The following is an 18,243-nucleotide window of genomic DNA, read 5'->3' as shown; positions in this document are numbered from 1 at the left end:
TCACAAGACAGAGGCCTGTGCACGGACAAAGAAAAGGGGGAAGAGCCACATACCAGGTGCTGATAACGTTGCTAGGCTGCAATCTCCTAGCTCAAAGAGAAGTTTCTTATGGTCCTTGAAGTTGTATGTTCCAGCAACAAATCATCCTAGATTCCAGCACAAACTGGCCTGGCGGTTCGGCCGGGGCCCAGGGAACAACTGAGGCTGCGCAGAGTGACAGGGTGAAAAGTTCATGGGCGAGGAAGAAGAGGTACTTCATCTATGCGACCCTTGCCCAGAAATTTGCGACCCCTGACCGGAACTTGAAGAGCTCATTGCGCAGGCGCAAGGGGAGGAGACCTGATTACCATGAGAAGAGAGGGGAGGCGGGGACAGGCTATGTATATGTATAGGCGTTCTATGAATATGCACTATTCTGTGACATATAAGCCGGACGGGAGCTACGAACGGCACGCATGCTTTTGGTGGAGCGATCCCCCATGCGCCCGGCGCCGAATAAACATACCCACTTTACAACTTCACGGTTGTAAAGTCTTATCTCCGCAAAAGAGTCTCAAGGAAAGACTTGACCACTGCTGGCTCCGTTAATGGAACGTTCAGTTGAGGCCAGGGATTCAGTCTCTACAGAGACAAGACTTAACTCATTTTTTGTCCCTAAATGCTTGTGATTTAGGTCAGGCCCAAGACAAAAGACTATGTAAATCTAAAGGGTCCACATCAGAGCTGCCAGGCTTTGCTAATATGAACTCAGTTGCTGTAAGACAACCCAGTACCCTACTTTATATTCCAGCAAGCCATCCAGAGCAAGTATTGGCCTCAATAACCACTCCCCAGTTAAAGTCACAAGCCCTGGAACCTGACATGATACATGTATGTGCTCACCTTTACACACTGCCAGTAGTTCTGCTGAAGTGCAGCAGGACTCCAACAGCTCGTGAACACCTTTTCAGAACTAGAGGCATCAAGATCAGAGACAGAGAACATCTATTACATTGTGTAGTCCCGGACACCTTTCCGCTCTTCCCTGCCCATACTTTTTTTTTTTTTTTTCCTGCACTGCAGTAATTTGGGAGCTGGCACAGAGCGTCTGTGTCCTTTACCTTTGCCCAACACCTCGGCCCAGTGCCAGGACCCCAGCTCCAGATGGGGTCTGCTCAGTGCTCTCTGCAGGGCAGCTGCTGAATACACCCATGCAAAACACTGTAAGCTGACCAAAAAAAAAAGAGCATACAGTAATAACTTCAGTTTCCACTCATGATGCCTGATCAGAACATAATTAATTCAAGGAAATAAATTTATTTGGCAAGTGCTGTCATACTTAAACCCAGCTTAATATATGGGTGCATATTTGACTGCTTGTAATACATTTAAAATTTACACTTACCATTAACAAAATGCATAAAAATCTGACACTTACCTAAGCTCTACATATTTAAAGGAACCTGTACTGAAATGTACATACGCTCTATAGTTCAAATTCATCCTCTGAAAAATTCCAAGGCTGTATCGGAAAGGCAAGAGACATTTATTTTCAAGATCTGTGATGAATGAGATCCAGACACAGGACTGTTTCACAAAGTGTCATCCAGGCCAAAATCCTCATCCAAAGAAAAATTCCAAGGACAATTATGAGGATCTAAATACCAAAGACCTGGCTCTGCTGTATTCCAAGCAAAAGAGAAATTTATAAATGCATGGATAAATCACTTAATGTCACTACATGTCAGAAGACATTAAAAGGCAGGCACATAAAATAATTTCTAGAATACTACTAAATGAGTACTTTTTGGATTACCTTTTCAGTGTCTAACATAACATCACTGTGATTTAGCGCTAAAGGATCCCAATGTGTTTATTCATTTTAACATGGAATTTAATCATCAGAATTTAATTCCTCTAGACAATCTGACTCTGCAAAAGGGTGAAATTCAAAGGAGACATGCAAATAACAGCAAACACTGCAGAATGTCCCTGAAAAAGTTTTTTAAACTCATCTAGGCTCTCTTCTCTCTTTATCCTCACCTACTTTGAACTACTCCAATACTCCCAACCAGACAGGACAAAAATTCTTGGCATCAAAGGTTATGCCACTGCCTCAATTTGGCTCTAGGTATGAAGTTGTCCAGAACAACTTTTCTGACAGCTCTTGCCAAGAGACACAGTCCACGAGTCCTCTTCCTGGTCTGTCCACCTTCGTTTCCTAAATACCTTTCCTAAATACCTGTAGGGATCCCTACACCCGCTGCCTGTGGGCTGTGGTTCAAGTCTGAACGTTTCCAACAGGCAGTCCTACCACTGCTGGTCTCCAAAGGGACGGGACCTGAGAGCAGGTGGAAAGCTGAGCTCCATCACACCATGTCTGAAAACACCAACAACAGCCAAACTGCTCAACTTCTAGGAACTTGGGCGACCTTCTGCCATCACTGGCATCTAACCCACAGCAGGGCAAATGAAGCAGCGAGGAACCCTGTCTACAGCCACTAATGAGAGAAGACTTTGGGCTTTTTGAAGCCAAGACAAAACCTGACTGTGCAGGGGGTGAATGAGCACATGCAGTGTACCTGCTGCTTTCCAAGGAACAGAGCTGCTGCCGTGGGGTTTTCTGCCAGACACCTCGACCCCAATGCTGATCAGACGTCCCTCACCACAGCAAGGCAAGCAAAACATCCAGTGGAAAAACCAGTAGCCCAGAGCCCTGGAGACCCTCCTCAATTTGGCTCTTGTACACAGGGGGCCCCTGAGGTACTGAGGTATAGCTGAAACAACTCTCATGGGCGTCCTAAGCAGAATGGCCCAGCTAGTGGGTATTTCTGTGCTAAAAACCCACAACCGAACTTTGACGTACCTATAACCATTTTTGTTAACAGTGATGACAACGGATCTTGATTAGAAGACAGCAAAAATGACAATGCCGAGGCCATTAGCCAGTGATTCAGCGATGGTGTCTGCTTCAAGGACAGAAACATATGGTAGGACTTAGGTGAACCACAGCACTCCCGTGTCTAATCGTTAAAGTGCTCTATAACAGCACTATGCTTGAAACAACGTTCAACAACTTCAGGAGTGAATACGTTTATAAAAAACACCGCTTGTAAACAACAAGATTATTAAACTGCAGTTTAAGTTCTTCTCACCCGTGGCACAGGTGGTTTTCATGCCCGTGCTGCACCCACCCAGGCTGTTCGCCAGCAGCAGGGATCCCCCGGTAAACGCAGGAGGCCTAGGCCAGGACCGCGGCCAAGAGAATTACACATTTCCCCGACTCAAAGAGGGACCAAAACCACGTTTGGTTACCCAGAAAATAGATCCCCACAAAGAAACGAAGCCGCTTTGGTGAGAGCGTGAAGGGAAAGAGCCTCTGAAGCGCGAGGGCCCGCCCTGGCCAGGAGCGGCCCGGCTGCGCCCTGGGCCCTGCCCCGGGGCCTCCCCTCAGGCTCGGGCCGGTGACATCCCCAGAGAGAGGAGCCAGCTCAAGTTGCAAAACACAAATAACTCTCTGCATGTGCAGACCGGCCCCAGAGGTGTAACTAGAGATGAACCTGCAACGAAACCAGCAAACCAAAGCAGCAAAAGTCACCTACTGCCTGGTCTGACACGGGAGACTTTGATGCAGTCCTATAGCAAGTTTTAAAGACAAACCCAAATGCTCTCCTAACAAAAGGAACACAAACCAATTTACACTTATCCTTACTTACATAATGAGGCCTTCCCGCTGTATAAAAGCGATCAAGCTCTATAGATTTCCACACACAGACAATTATTAGCTATACCTTCTTGACATCCCCTTTTTCCAATTGTCAGTGTGTTCTGAGCTGCCCCTGTTCTGACCAGAAGCTTTAAGGCTACAAATCTCAGGCATCTGTCAGTCAAAATATGTTTCCCATCTGGCTGTCTTTCAGTCAAACTCAGGCCTCAAAAGGCATCTGCACTAAAACGATTCTCAAAACAACAGAAAAGCTGTTCAGCATACAAGGAAATCATTCACTGCAATTATCAAAGCAGAAATGAATAAAGCTATCATATGCTTGTAAGGGAAATAGTGCTTGCTGGCAGCATTCAGCAGGGAAAACGCATAGATACTTTCTGACTAAAGCACACAAATGCTTCCTAGGAAGTGAAAAATGTGCCACTTTACCTTCGAGAGACAGCCCCCACCACTGGTGTTTACGGGGGTTCATACACCTGGACTGCAAGTCATTCGCCTTTAGACAACTCTACTAGTTTTACTCCTTTTTTAAGTTCCTTCAAGTTCTTTGCATCTCCAGTATTAATAGAACAATACCAGATTTTCCAGAGAAAGGGGGTATTGGGATAGCTTGTATTTAAGGGGAGCAGAAACCAGTGTGAATATTCATCACGGAGGGGGCTGCTGAAAACCAGTGAGACGTGTGGCAGATAAAAGTTTTATACCACACACACGGGTACGCCGGTATTGACACTGCACAGGAACTGACCCAGGAACACTTCCAGACTACCCTGTATCCTCATGGCTGTAACACCCCTTATCGAGGCTGAATTCACTCTTAGACACCTCAGTGATTCACAGCGACTTAACAGAGCCAGTTCCAAAACTTAACCCAGCAAACCGCCTCTTTCCAGTCTGCAGGTATGTGATGCACAAGGTACCAGAAAAAAAAAAGCAGCTCCTGGAGGAGATGCATTATCTGATTCATGAGGGATGACTTCCCAAGCTCCCAACATGAAACCCTTTCATTCAGCCAGTGTGCTGGCGTGGAAGGCCACACATTTATACGGCACCTCTCACCTTTCACGTTCCTGCTTTGCAGAGGCCCTTGGTCTGGACAAACAACATTTTCATGAGCAGACAGAATGAACAAGAATTTGCACACGTGAAACAAGCAGCACTGAAATGAAGAGGCTCACAATGATTATTTGTGCTACCTCTTCCTCCATAAGCCAAGAATTTCTAGAAAATGAGGCTACCTAGCCTTTCTGTTGCAAATCCAAGAAAACTCTTGATTGCTAGTTCAGACAGCTCACCATTTCATAAATTACTGTTAGCGTTTGAACAGTTGTTAGCAACCATCATTATTTTCATTCTGCAGTGAACTCAATTTTCAATTTACACTAACATATGAGAGTACAACCTTAATGTATGTTTGCTACACTCAACATTATTCCATGAGCTGTAGCATCAGAGTGACTGCTACACTGCTTGCTGCCCTGTAAGAGAACAGCTGTCTAGAAATACTCTGTACAAACAGATTAATTCACTAAATACCCAGCCAGGTGGCCTGATGTATCAGTACAGCAGGAGACTCATCTTACAGCTGTTCCATTCTGACCATTATTTAAGGTATCACAGAACTCAAATTCCATGAGTGGCATAACATGCACAAACAGATACAGGAAAAGCTGATCTAGATAAACCAGCCTGCTTTTCTGATGAAGTCACAAAGATCCTTTGCATACGGAGTGGAGCAGTGAGACTTACACTGGCTGTCATGTAAGATTTAGCAGAAGCTTTCCCCTGGTGTAGCACTTCAGGACATGTGCTGTAACTTCATTAATGTTCAGGTCCTGTTCGTGTGGCCGTGCAGGGATCCTCAAGACCTACATCCAGCATGCTGTAATAGCTACTGACACACAGCTTCTGGGAGAAAGCAAGAATTCTGGAGAGTTTATAACAGCATTAAATCAAGCTTCGCTTTCCGTCCTTGTCTTATGCCTAGCAAATTGCACCTTCAGAAAAATGTCATCTTTCTTTAGCCAGCTTCTTCCACAGCCTATCTTTCTTGGAACTAGATTTTCTAGTCAACCAGCATAGAAACACGCTTCAAATTGTTATTAACTGAATGAAACTAGACTACAGAACATTTAGTAACTGTCTGGATCTTTATGACAGTTTAGGGAAAATTGTCCCTAGCAGCAGACACAGCTGATGGAGCATCAGGAGTTATACAGGGTTGTATTCAGAGTCACAGACAGAGGACTTTGCAGTTTTCAAATTAATTTCTCAGCATATAGTCTTGTATCTAATCACAACAACAGTGGGAAACCTTGATGGACCACAGGACCTCTACAGCTCTATCACTCCTGTTTCGCTTCAATATCCGACTCCCTGGAGAGTAAATGAATGCAGGCTAGAGAAAACTCAAAAGACTTCTCTTGCCTTTTAATCTAGACACAGCACATTGTACTTATTTTTCTGTCACAACAGAGTTTTTACTGCTTTGCTTGTAAAAACTGTGCTTAATTCAGGAATGGGTAACACATGCATCTCTTGACAGATCAGTGGAAGAGCTAACACTCCAGGTGTTTCCAACTTGCTAATAGCATTAAAAACATAACTCTTAACTGGGAACTCTTAAAGCTTTCTAACACTACCAGCAGTAAATAGAAGAAATCACATGGCACGTTGGCCTGAGAGAACACTGGTCTATTGATCTTTTTCTATTCTTTATTTGAGTTCCAGTGAAAAGATACTTTGCTGTCTTACTACTTGATGTGTTTAAAAGACAGTAAACATAAAAGGAGAAACAGAAGGCAATCACCTGGGAAGCAAATCCTGTGTCATTTTTCCCTCCAGTGATCAAAATACAGCTGTGTTTTACTACAGCATCCATTTTAAAACTGCATCTTTGTGTCACCATGCTTACACCTAGGAACAGTAACAGAAAGACAGAAGAGCAGCATCATTTACAGAGCTGAGGATACTGCAGACTAGAAAGAATGAAAGCCCAAGTTTGGCTCTTCTCCTCAAAAAAACAAAAGGCCAAGACTTCTTTGCTTTTATACAGTCTCATTTCTACCATCTAAAATAATTCTTTGATTTTCAATACGTATTGGTTGCCAATTTTGTTCGTTAGTATGATATCAAGCTCCAGTCCAGCTTCATGATCTCATCACAGGATATTTCTTTGAGCTAATTTGTGTTTGTAGAATTTTGTTCTCTGATCCTAACATGGTATCAGTAGCTTTAAGTGTATTGTTTAATCACATGCGTAAGTGAAAATCCTTAAAGAAACTCATAGTTCCTGTGATACATTTAGCACTGATCATAGAAAGTTGCCCAAAAGTTTTGGGGTTTATTTTTTGTGTTGGTTTCTTATTGTTGTTGTTGGGTTTTGTTTGGATTTTGGGGGGGTTTTGTTTTTTAATTAACAAAAGGCAACTTTAAGAAACAGTGGCCAAGATCAAGCAAATTAACCTCAGAATTCATTTCAGAGACAGCAACAACATGCTGAAATAATTAATCCAGAAACTGAAATAATTACCATGAAGCTGAAATAGTTAATCCAGAAAAGGTTAATATCATCAATATATCTGTTTGCAACTTCCAGTAGTGTAAGCCCTTCTCACAGCATTTTAGGAAATTCTATTAAAGTCAATTAGGAGCTATGGCTGGCAATAAGCAGTGCATTGTGCCATCTCACAGGGCTGCCTGAGAACTGACACAAGGTGTCCCGGAGATCAGAACTGGGTGCCTGGTGCTCAGAGGAGTTACCAACCAGCCCCTCTCAGGGGCTGCAGCTGGAGCTGCCTCTGGCAGCCGGGCACGTCACAACGCTCTTTAGCACACCCAAGCCACAGCCTGGGCTCAGGATCTCTGCGAGACAGAAGCTGAGCTGTGGCTATTGTTTCTGATGCCGTTTTTAAAACTCTTCTTACAAAATCTGTATGAATCAACACTTTTTTTTCTTTTTTAAGTGCACCCGAATCTCACAATGTTAAATAGCTACACTTTAACTGTTACGAAAGAAGAAAATAAATAAGAATTAGTATCTTTAGAACCACTTACCTGCTTCAGAACTTCACCCTCTTGCTTACGACCACGAGCAACAAGCAGGGCTGCATCTTCCCTCACCTCCTCTGCTAAGCCAGAGCAGGGCTATCACCACACTGAGAACGGCTACAGCAGCTGCACCACGCCACTGGCAGCTACTCCGTCCCCTCTGCTTTCCATTAATCCACACTTCTGTGATTATCACAGGATGGAGTCTTGGCAAAGACTAACTCATCTAATTTACAATAATATGCCAAGAAAATCCGTATCTTGAGCTTAAGAACCATCAGACACATTAGTTTTGGTGGTCCATGCTAGTGGAGGTCCCACAAAACACCCCCATCTACTTTGGGTGTTTGTCAGCTTGCTTTGACTTTTAAAGGAATCCAAATCTGATTCTGTTTCCATTCTTGAACAAGCTCTTATGAACTGCTCAGGCTGAAATCAAACCTCTCTTTCTGATCGGGGACCCTATTGAGCTGCTTGTCATAAAACACAAACAGTTGTCAACAGAAGTTGCTGTGTACACCTGCCACTTACTCAGATCCTCGGGTGCACGTGCAGAGCCTGTCTTGACACATCCACTTGTGAAAACCTCATAATCCAAACTCTAATGCAGCCACAGACCAAAACGAGTAAGCCCAAATTCCACTAAACCCTTACGCTGAGAATTTTTAAGTAGCTGAAGGCCTCTATAAAGTAAAAATCAGTCAGCAGGAAGCTGTGCTACAGCTGGAAAACAGTGTCCACACAGAAAAACTGCTGGTCACCACCACAAAAAAGCAGAATGCTCCTGCTGACACTTTGGTGGATGGCTGTCACAGGAAAGAGTAGCAAAGAATGGAGAGACAGAAGCCAGCACACAATATATGGAAGAAGCAAATAGATATGCTGATACTTACATACACCAGGAAAGATTCCACTTGATTCGTACAAAAAACCCCAAAGAGGCTCTTGCTGGTTGTGGCTCCACTGCAAGGAAAGGAGAGAGAGGGCTGCAGCTTTCTGTTTAGGAAATTTTCAGTTTCCTTGTTTCATCTCTGCTATAGACCTAAACAGACCCTAAGCCTGTTTGGCCGCCTTCTGCAAATACAAGGGCAAAAATAACACTGAACAAATGACAAGCTTTTGGCTAACAGGATTAATTACAATCTTCCTTAGGTGGCAAAAGTGAAAGGAAGGAGACATCTCTGTGCTCTTGCAAAGCACTGCCATCTGTTATAACCCTACTAAGGACTAAACTTAAGACACTATGAAGCCAAGATGCATTATTTTAGGTTGGCCTTGAATTTTTTTTAAAACCACAAATCAAACCTGCATTTCCAGAATAAAGATAACCAGTTCCAGTCAAGCTCAAAGGATGGTCTACTCTCAACTGCAAAACAAGAGTTTGGATCTTATTAGTGAAATACGTAACTAGCCTTATATCTGACAACCAACTGTTTAACTGATTACCCATGCTGTTACTGAGGAAGGAAGAAATGATTTACACAAGTCTGCCACGGCTCCATAGACCACTGCACTGGAAAAATAGAATACTGCAGGACTGGTAACACAAGATGTGCCGAACATTACTGGCAGTCTTTTCACAATTTTTGTACTTAATTCATCTACAACCAGAAGTTTCATCTCAGGTAAGCTGTTGGGAAGAAGGTCAGAACTGCACCAGGCTGGTAAATCAGAACCACAGCCCCACCCCAATCATTTCCTGGGCCTTATTCAATCTTTTCTAGAAAAACAGCATTTTTGTCTTACCACAGTATTCTGAATTTAGTTTCAGGAAGTCAGTACTATGTGCAGAACACAACATTTTTTGCACATTCAAAGGGCTGTAGGAAAGTAAGGCAGGAGTTATTCGCTTTGTTCTGAGGATCATCTACAGGTCGGTACCACCCCTGCACTGAGGCACTGAGCAAAGCAAACCTGTTCCCACCGCCATGGTAAGCCTAGGAGAGAATCAGGCCTAGTAATAGGAAATATCCTTCATACAGCTTACCAAAACATCGTCTCTTTTAAGAAGGAATTAATTCTACTGATCTTTGGTAAAAAGTCACTGGCTGTGCAAAGTGGCCTGCATAAAGGATAAGATAAAGAAGGAAAAATCAGATGAGCAGAGGATGGGAAATCCAAGGGATTACCAAAACGGTCGGGATCTAGGGAAGACTAGAAACCTGAAAATCACACCTATTTAAACTCTAAGCTAAAGGCTGACACATACTGAACAATTGGCAAGCTTGCCTCTAGAATGGCTGTGGAACACACAACCCATGCTAAATTCAAGGCAAGTTCAGGGCACAGCATCACTAGGGATCATGCCCTTTATTTTTGCTTCTGATATGCTCTGCATTTCAGAATCAGCCAGGGGGGGTAAGGAAGATCATCTTCCACTGGGCAAAGACAGCAAGTGAACTTTCTTCTTCACCAAGGGATTGCAGTTTCCTTGAAAGAATGTTTTCAATTATTCAAAAACTGGCATAGCACGCAGCACCGAGATCCTAGACCCGGAAGCTTCCTGAACTCGGCAAGCTCCTTCAGCTCCCGGCAGCACAGTGTGAGCAAAGTCTAGATCCAAGATTACTCACTTCACCACTTCTGGATTTGTCAGAGACTGTTCTCCCCAAAGTGGCTACGCTGCACGCAGGACACAATTATACAGTACAATTTGTAAAAGTACAAGAAATTCCCAAGTGTCACTTCACAGTCCACAAAAACCATACGCAGCCAGCACTGAAAATAACTCTGTCACTAGCTGGGGAAAAAAAGAAGATCAAAATTTACTCTTCACTGTTTTATAGGTGACAAGCTGGCAATAATAAAAGATACCCTACAGTTCTAGATAATGTTTTCATCAGGAATTCGCAGAACTCTATAATTAGGTTTTGTTTTATTGTAGTTTCTTTACTTTGTGATTTACGATGCATAGTAACTATTGCCTTTTACATGCAGGCCTCATTTTCAGAGAGGCAAAAACTAGACTGTTAATGCTAAGCCCTTATGGCTCATTTGCACATGGACCCAAAGGCAGTTCATATTTTATTTCTCAAGGTGTTTATAAGCACGATTTAAGTCACTATCAACAACAGGAATAAAATATAAATTAAGGAACTTTCATTCTAATCGGCTATTGCTTAAAAAGCCTACCATCTGAACTCTTGTTTAGAGTACTGCACTTAACCCGAGTATTACACTGACAGTTGAAGCCTGCACAGAACCCATTTTCTAACAATATCTCAATTAAAAAAGCAATAAATAAAATGCAGCATCTAAAAAAATTGCCAGCAGTTCAGTCCTTTCTCCCACCACAGTCTGAACTACATCATCTGAAACAGGCCTGGGACAGTCTTTGGGTACCAGCTATGTAGTTCTTTCAACATCACAGACTACCCATAACAATAAAAGAAGCAACTGGAGTTTTCTACAGGATGAAAGACAGTTCCCTTGAGTGTATGTCTCAAATCCCTTAAAAGGACTTGTTGTCTTTGCTCCAGATAGCTTCAGAAATGAGACGCAATTATTCTGTGACCGCATGTTATCTCTACTCTGTACCGTACAGGCAAGTTGAGTCCTTTTGAAATGTGTTATATTAACCCTGGTACTGACATGGAGACTTCATGCTCCTAAACCGGGAAGTTGCTTCCTAAATTGTAGTAAATTGTCATGGCAGTGACAAGCCGGTTAAGGCTTTAGTAGAGTCTCCAGTCGTCTGTTCTACCTTGGGATTTCCAGCTCCGCTGGTTGCCAGCTCCTTGTCAGTAAGGCCCAGGTTAGGCAAGTTGGGGAGGGAATCGGCAACAATCCACGCTGTCCTCTTCTGGTCACCTCCAGATGGCACCATCAGGATTGGGACTCTGCAGCTTCTGGCAGCCTCAAACACAACTTCACCTCTCTTCACAATGCCCTGCGAATTTACAACAGGTAAAAAAAAAAGGAGTGATACTAATACAGTATTTTAGTTCTAGCCTGTGGTTTATGGATATGTACTGAACCCTTGATAAACAATCAGGACCTACATTTTACAATATGAATAAAAAATTCATTTAAAAGTCCTGTCAGCAGATTTACAATCATAATCATTAAAAAAAAAATAAAAATAAAAAAAAAGGAAAAACAGCAAATCAAAAATCCTTGAACTGGTTTTAGAGGACACAATAAATTTAGTATAAATTCCTAGAAGAATTCCTGCTTAAAAGCCATAAAGTCTAAACTGATTACAAAGTTTAGAGATATTCACCTTATTTTACAGGTGAGGCATTGAGACTAAGAAAGATCGTCTGAATTCAAAGTGCTTTAGTTTGTGCTCCACTTGCATAGCACCCTCTGACTAAAGCTTAGCAATTTGATCCAAGATTTCACAAACCTACAGAAGAACCAAAAATTCCAATCAGAGTTTACATGTTCACAATCACTAGCTGAATTTTAGCTTTCAGTTTCTTTTATTAAAGACTAATACTGAAAGACTCCATGGCTGAAGGGGGAGTTGCAGAATGTAAGTAATGGTAAATCCGTACAAAAGGAAAATAAATTCTAAATAACCTCTTACTAACAGACAAAGGTATGGAACTAAAAAGTTACAAAGGTCGCTGACCAAGAGATACTGTACTGTCATTGAACCCAGACAACAGAAGACTCTGAGCCTCTTGGATTTCAAGGAAGTACATGTGGGGAAAATAATACAGAAATAAGCGAGAACAGAATTAAAATCTACTTCTGTGGAAAAGGTAAAAGCAAAAACCAACCACCCAAAACTGCAAGTACATGCACCTGCAATTTCCACTGGCTTTTATGGGACTTGTGAAAAAACAGGCTACTCAAGGGAAAAACAAAACCAATTAAAAAAAAGGAAATATCACCTCTGTATACCTGTTTCACTTGCTGTTTACAGAATCATTGAGCTACCAAACAGGACCTTCAGCATTTTGTCCCCTATGGAATTGTTAAAAGTGCCTTGGCTAGAACATCCTTGTCTAGGGGTTTGTTCCAGGGAGGACAAGGTATAGAATTTATAGCTCATCAAGCCTAAAGTAAGAGCTGAACAAAGTGAACTGAACTGATGACTACTATAGCTAGGATCATGTTGGCAGGACAGGCTTCCCTGTCAAAGTCATTTAGTTTTTTCTAGATATCAGAAAATTTCTCACATTTCTCTGACACTTTGACACTATCTGTAGCAGACATTTCTGTAAGCAAAAAATATATTTGGAACAAACTTCACCAAGCCACAAAACAAGAAGGCCAGTTTCTTAGTGTTCTGCCACTGCTAAAAAACCTAACCTGTTAAGTTAGAGATCTGTTACAAACATCATTAGAATATCTAGTGTTATTCTGAAACTATTATACTTCAGCATGTAAAAAAGTGTGTAATTTATCCATCAGCTTCAAAGTACCCTAATTAGTGTCTTCCAATACAGATCCTGTTGGTTGAACTGTGTACCAAAGAAGAGCTACAAAAATAATGCAAAAATACTAATGAATACTCACATGCTCTTGAAATGAACCTCCTGCATTCATGAACATTTTGAGAGATCAGATTTAATTAACACCAATGTTCACAAGAAGTATACAGGTGTAATACTGCATTTAAATTATCAACATTTTAATAACCTGTATCACTGAGCTGATGGGCCTTTCCTCATGAAGCCATAAAGTTCTTTGGGAAACGTGCCTGGTCTTACTAAATTTTTCAATATAGGTTGTAGTCAAAGCAGATTCCTTTACTTGTGTTACAAGAAGATTTTACAAAATGCCTGAAGAGAGATTGGAACACAAGTTCCTAATGTGTCAGGCTGAGAAAATTATACTATTTTTAAAAATGGAGCATTCTGCCTTTTAAGTCCTACTGGATGCTTTCTGCATCATTAGGCACACACTCACATGTAGCCTCTGGATCACCAACTTCAGAAACTAAAAGCCAGTCTCCAAGATAAATTAGGGGCCTAAACCCGAGTGAGGGTCCCTGTAACTGGACTAGACTCTATCTTCCATGGCCATGCCCGAGTAGGGCAGCACTCCTGTGTCCTTATTCCTCTCCACACAGCAAGAGGTGCTGAATTTGTTGTACTTAAGTATATATTAGAGTGGAAAAGAGAATTTATTCTGAATAAAAATTTGTAATTTTACCGTTGAAAGGCACACTATATACTGCCAGGATACATGGAGGAGCACAGAGAAACCTGCCAGTTCCGCCGTGCGGGTACAGAAGCCCTCTAGAGCACGGCCTGTGCCAAGCGAAGCGAGGGCAGAAGGCCACTGCAGGAAGAGAACAGGAGAAATAGAAGAGATGAAAGAATTTTATAAATTATCCCGTGTTGGCGTTTAAAGCATAGAAAATAACAAACCAATTCAGAACAGTGTTACCGCTTAAAAAGACTCAGAATTATCGCACTTGACTGACAAATTAACACCAAAACGTGACCCTGTGTGTTTATCCAGGAAGTAAGAACAGGAGAGGTTTTACACGCAGATACACTGTTGGACAGCAGACAGTAACACCCAGCCACACCTACTGCAACACACCTTACCCAGCCAGGGTTCGCTGAGAAAATCCCCCAGACTGAACTGAAACTGCCAGGTCACGGTGAAGTTTTAATGTTTTGGGTGCCATCACCTGAGAAAGTGGCCTGGAAGCCCTCCTGCCCGCTGGCCTACGAACAGCAGGCGAGACGGGAAAGCAAAGCCTCCATCCTCCTCAAATCCCCTGAAGGAAAGGCAGAGCTGGGCACGGTGACTCACCGAACGCTGCCGTTACCTGTTTCCCAAGGTGAGAATACCACCAGAGTACAAAACATGTTTAGTTCCTGAGAACGACCCTGAAGCACATCTGTTAGCCAGTTAAGGCCTCTATGCACATCGCAGCAGTTGTGCCCCGCGGCACCGGCTGAAAACTTTTCACAAATTTGGAACAATGCCAAGACAACTACCGTTCCCTGCAACGTCAGCCCTTGCTAACAGCATGATTTACAAGCTATGCTACGGTAATAAAAACCAAGCAGCTCACAGAACTTTCATTCACCTTATAGTAACAGAAAACCATCTCCCCCAAGTTACTATACCACACGGTATTCTGAAGGCAGACCATAAAGCTCCAACCGCATCAGTGCTGAAGTACTGGTTTTCTTGATGCAGAAACTAGTCTACTCTTTTGAGAATAGTCTTTCAGGTTTAAATAGAAAGCACCTACACTCAAGGTTCATGACTTTCAACCAGTCAACTTGTTAGCACACATACATGAGTTGATGGTAAAGATTTATGGTCACCTTTATTCCATGGACAATTAGACATTCGTCCATATGGAAAACAAAGTAACTGGACTCTCACAAAAATCTCTGCCAACTGATCACTGAAGTAACTCTTTTCTTGATTAGGGATGACAATTATGATCACAGCTGAACCATGTACTCCTCTAATGATGTCAAATCTTGTCAGACACACGCAGTCTATTTGTCAAATCCCGATTTAAACTGAATTCTCCAAAGACAAAAGGGATCATTACGGCACTCATTTATACGTACTCTAGGATTTTGACTTTTCACAAGCATTGTCTTATACCAATAAAGTTAAACTGTTAAACTTAAACCTTAAGCTTGTATATAGTAATTCAGAATTGGTTTACAATTGCCTAAGTCACCCAGCTCCAAACAGAATGGGACCTTGCACCAAGCTGAGCGCAGCCTCAGGCCAAACGGGGGGAAAGCCAAGGGAAGGGGGGTGCCAGGCAGGAGCTGCCTGTTCAGGCTGCTGTGAACCCACAGTCCTGTGAGCTTTTGCAAGCAGAATCACCCTCCCTCGGGAGGAGACAGAGGCTGCAGGTCTCCACTGCAGCACTGACCTGCTCTGCCAGCTCTGCTGGGCACCTGCTTACAGTCTGCGGGTACAGCTGGAACCACTTTACAGCCTCCTTTTACTTTGCAGCTGTGAACCCTGAGACGGTTTCAAACCAGGTTTCTAAATAAACATGCCTGGGTGAGAGAGGGGTTGCATCGCTTCCGTGCTTTAAAGATTGGGTTTAGACCCACCAGATTCAGTCCACAGGTTTTCATGAAAATACAACTTCATCCTTCCTACAACTCCTCTCCCAGTTTCAAGGAAAACACCTGTCACTGTACGATGGTTCCTCTGCTCTTACTCACCTTCCAGAAGCAGCAAGTTACAAGCTCTGGCCTGCAAAGTATCACCACTGGCATTTGAATTTGCACCCAATGAAATTAAAGAACTGCTTGTGTCTCAGAGGTGTCAGTTCAGGCTCTTTGCAAGCTCAGGTTAACGTTAATTGCTGTCACAGCGATAGCAACCTTCACTGCCCAGTACACAGCACACGCAGGGGTCGGGTTTGCTGCGTAACCAATCCTAAATACTTCACTGAACTCCCTGCAGCAGACAACTGCAAAGAAGAGATCCTTGTAGCACGAGGTAACGTAGCAAGTCCCGCAGGGAAAGCTCCCTGCTGAAACCAGGATATCATAAAGGCTGGAAAAGAAGGGCCATTAGGAGAGGAGATACTGGAGGATGTAGACAGCTTCCCATGAGAAGGGGTGGCCCTTCTCCTGCCTTCCTCAGCCACCAATTCACAGGAGGCTTTGAAATCAGTCACTTGGCTCCAGGTTCATTTTACACAGGGCCATTTGCCTTGATTCTCTGCCCCTTTCCTCCCTGCAAAAGTCATCTTAAAACTATACCTGGAATAGCTTCTGCGTGCTACCAAACATCTAACAGCGCCCAATTAAATTTTAATTTCAGTAATGCAGTAACTCATCGGTCTGTCATTTTTCACATTAATCAATGAGCATTAGTTCAGTCTCCACTGAGCATCAGGAATGAATTTGGCAAACCTTACAGGCTGAACTTGTATTGCTTGAATATATTGTATTGCCACAGCGAAAAGAGCGAGAGGACAAAACAGGATAAGCTGTGCTATGTTTTTATATGTTCCTTGCTTCCTTCTTCCTTTAAGATAATCCATGAATAAGACCAAAGGACACACAAATGTATGTATTCCTGTCTCTTTATTTGCCAGTCAGTGGTTTCCAATCAGGCAGAGACTGTCAGACCATAACGCAAGGACACCTGAACACAGGGTGGCAGGAGGACACCCACACCGTGCCGCTGAAGCCCTAAAGCAGAAACGTGTACGTCAGAAGCAGCAGGAGTAACTAACTGGAAACGTTGCTCAACAGAAAAATTAGCATTTCTTATTTCTAAGGCAAGTGCCAATAAACAGAGACATGTCAGCTATTTATTTACTTTCTGACCGTCCAATCCTGTGGCCCATTCCCAAATGACTGCAAGACAATAGGAAACTGCTCATTTTTCAAGCAAGCGCTACATGGCACATGGCATTTCAGCCACTAACAACTCACATGGCCCTTTTATTTAGGGCTTAGCCACAATTTTACTCCCTTGAATCAGGAGTGACTTTGCTGAAGTCAGACTTACCCCGGGGAAGAACAGATTCAAACCAGCTCCACAGCAGGAGGAGTGCCCAGCCCTGGCAGAGGGGTCTGTACCTGCGTCCCAGCTCACGGGGTTATCCACCCTCCCTGCAGGTGAGGGAGCAGCAGAGGGGCAGAGGCTGCTCAAAGGCAGCACTCGTAAGCCTTCCACAACCAACACGCAGCTGTTCTTCGTGCAAGCCACTGCCAGCTCTACAGAACCATTTCCCAAAGCCTCTTTGCTGAGGGGTTTTCAAGGCGCCGTGCACCTCCTGACTGCGCTGTTGACACATTTCTCGCTGAGCTGCAGCACTCTGGGGCTTCGCTGGCCCACACTCCATCAAGTACGAGACAAAACGTTCGATTCGTACAAAAACCTGATTCTGCTGTATAAATGCCCATGTGCTCCCCGCTGAGCAGCAGGCATCCCTCTCCCCATGCCCTGCACAACCCCCAGTGCAGCAGAAACCACCGGAGTGTCACTGCAGCTGTGCAGAGGACCTCTCGCTGGCACAGCTCCCTGCTCCATACACTCGCCAGTTCAAGGGCAAGACAAGGGACAAAGAATTGGACATCGGTGTTCTTGAGGGTCCTCTCACCCTGCTTGTAGTTGTGGTGATGTTCATGTGTTGCTCTGCTGCCTCTCTAAACCTGAAGAGCAGCACTTTGCCCTTCACGGGCACCAATTTACCTCTGCCACCCCCAAAAAGAACACTAATTAATATGAATACATCACATTTTGAAGGCACCGGTGTACTTCGCAAAGCCTATCTCAATGAAATTAAGCTCTTGTGTCACTTGGGTAGTTTGGAGAACTGCCCTAGGACAACATCATGTCAACCCTAAATATTAATGATGTTAAATAATTTCTCCGTCCCTCCAAAGGAACAGATTATTTCACAAGCATGGAGAGCTAGAGACCACAGGGCACTTCCTCTGGAGTTGTCTATATCCATGCTGTTGGAGGATAGGACAAAGTGTTAAACTATATCTAAGCAGCAAGATGAAAAAGCAGGTGCGCCCAAAGAGATCTTGCACCTCTGGCCGAGCGCAGCAACATCTGCTGGCTCA

The 18,243-nt window shown here is 43.4% G+C and overlaps 1 protein-coding gene across 2 annotated transcripts in view; it reads right to left on the bottom strand.

The window, feature by feature from the left end:
- LOC141972145 (uncharacterized) overlaps positions 1–11,555 on the bottom strand; it is a 53,822-nt gene extending 42,267 nt beyond the window's left edge. For both annotated transcript variants that reach the window (XM_074929962.1, XM_074929963.1), the window contains exons 1-3: positions 11,460–11,555; positions 8,650–8,719; positions 6,516–6,622 (exon numbers count right to left, since the gene is read on the bottom strand). The gene's annotated coding sequence lies outside the window, so the exon portion shown is untranslated. The remainder of the gene's footprint in view (positions 1–6,515; positions 6,623–8,649; positions 8,720–11,459) is intronic.
- Positions 11,556–18,243: the final 6,688 nt, after the last annotated feature.

Source organism: Athene noctua, chromosome 31 (assembly GCF_965140245.1).
Source record: "Athene noctua chromosome 31, bAthNoc1.hap1.1, whole genome shotgun sequence".
Taxonomy (NCBI): Eukaryota; Metazoa; Chordata; class Aves; order Strigiformes; family Strigidae; genus Athene; species Athene noctua.
The sequence above is the reverse complement of the archived record's forward strand: the minus strand, read 5'-3'. Positions and strand labels throughout refer to the sequence as shown.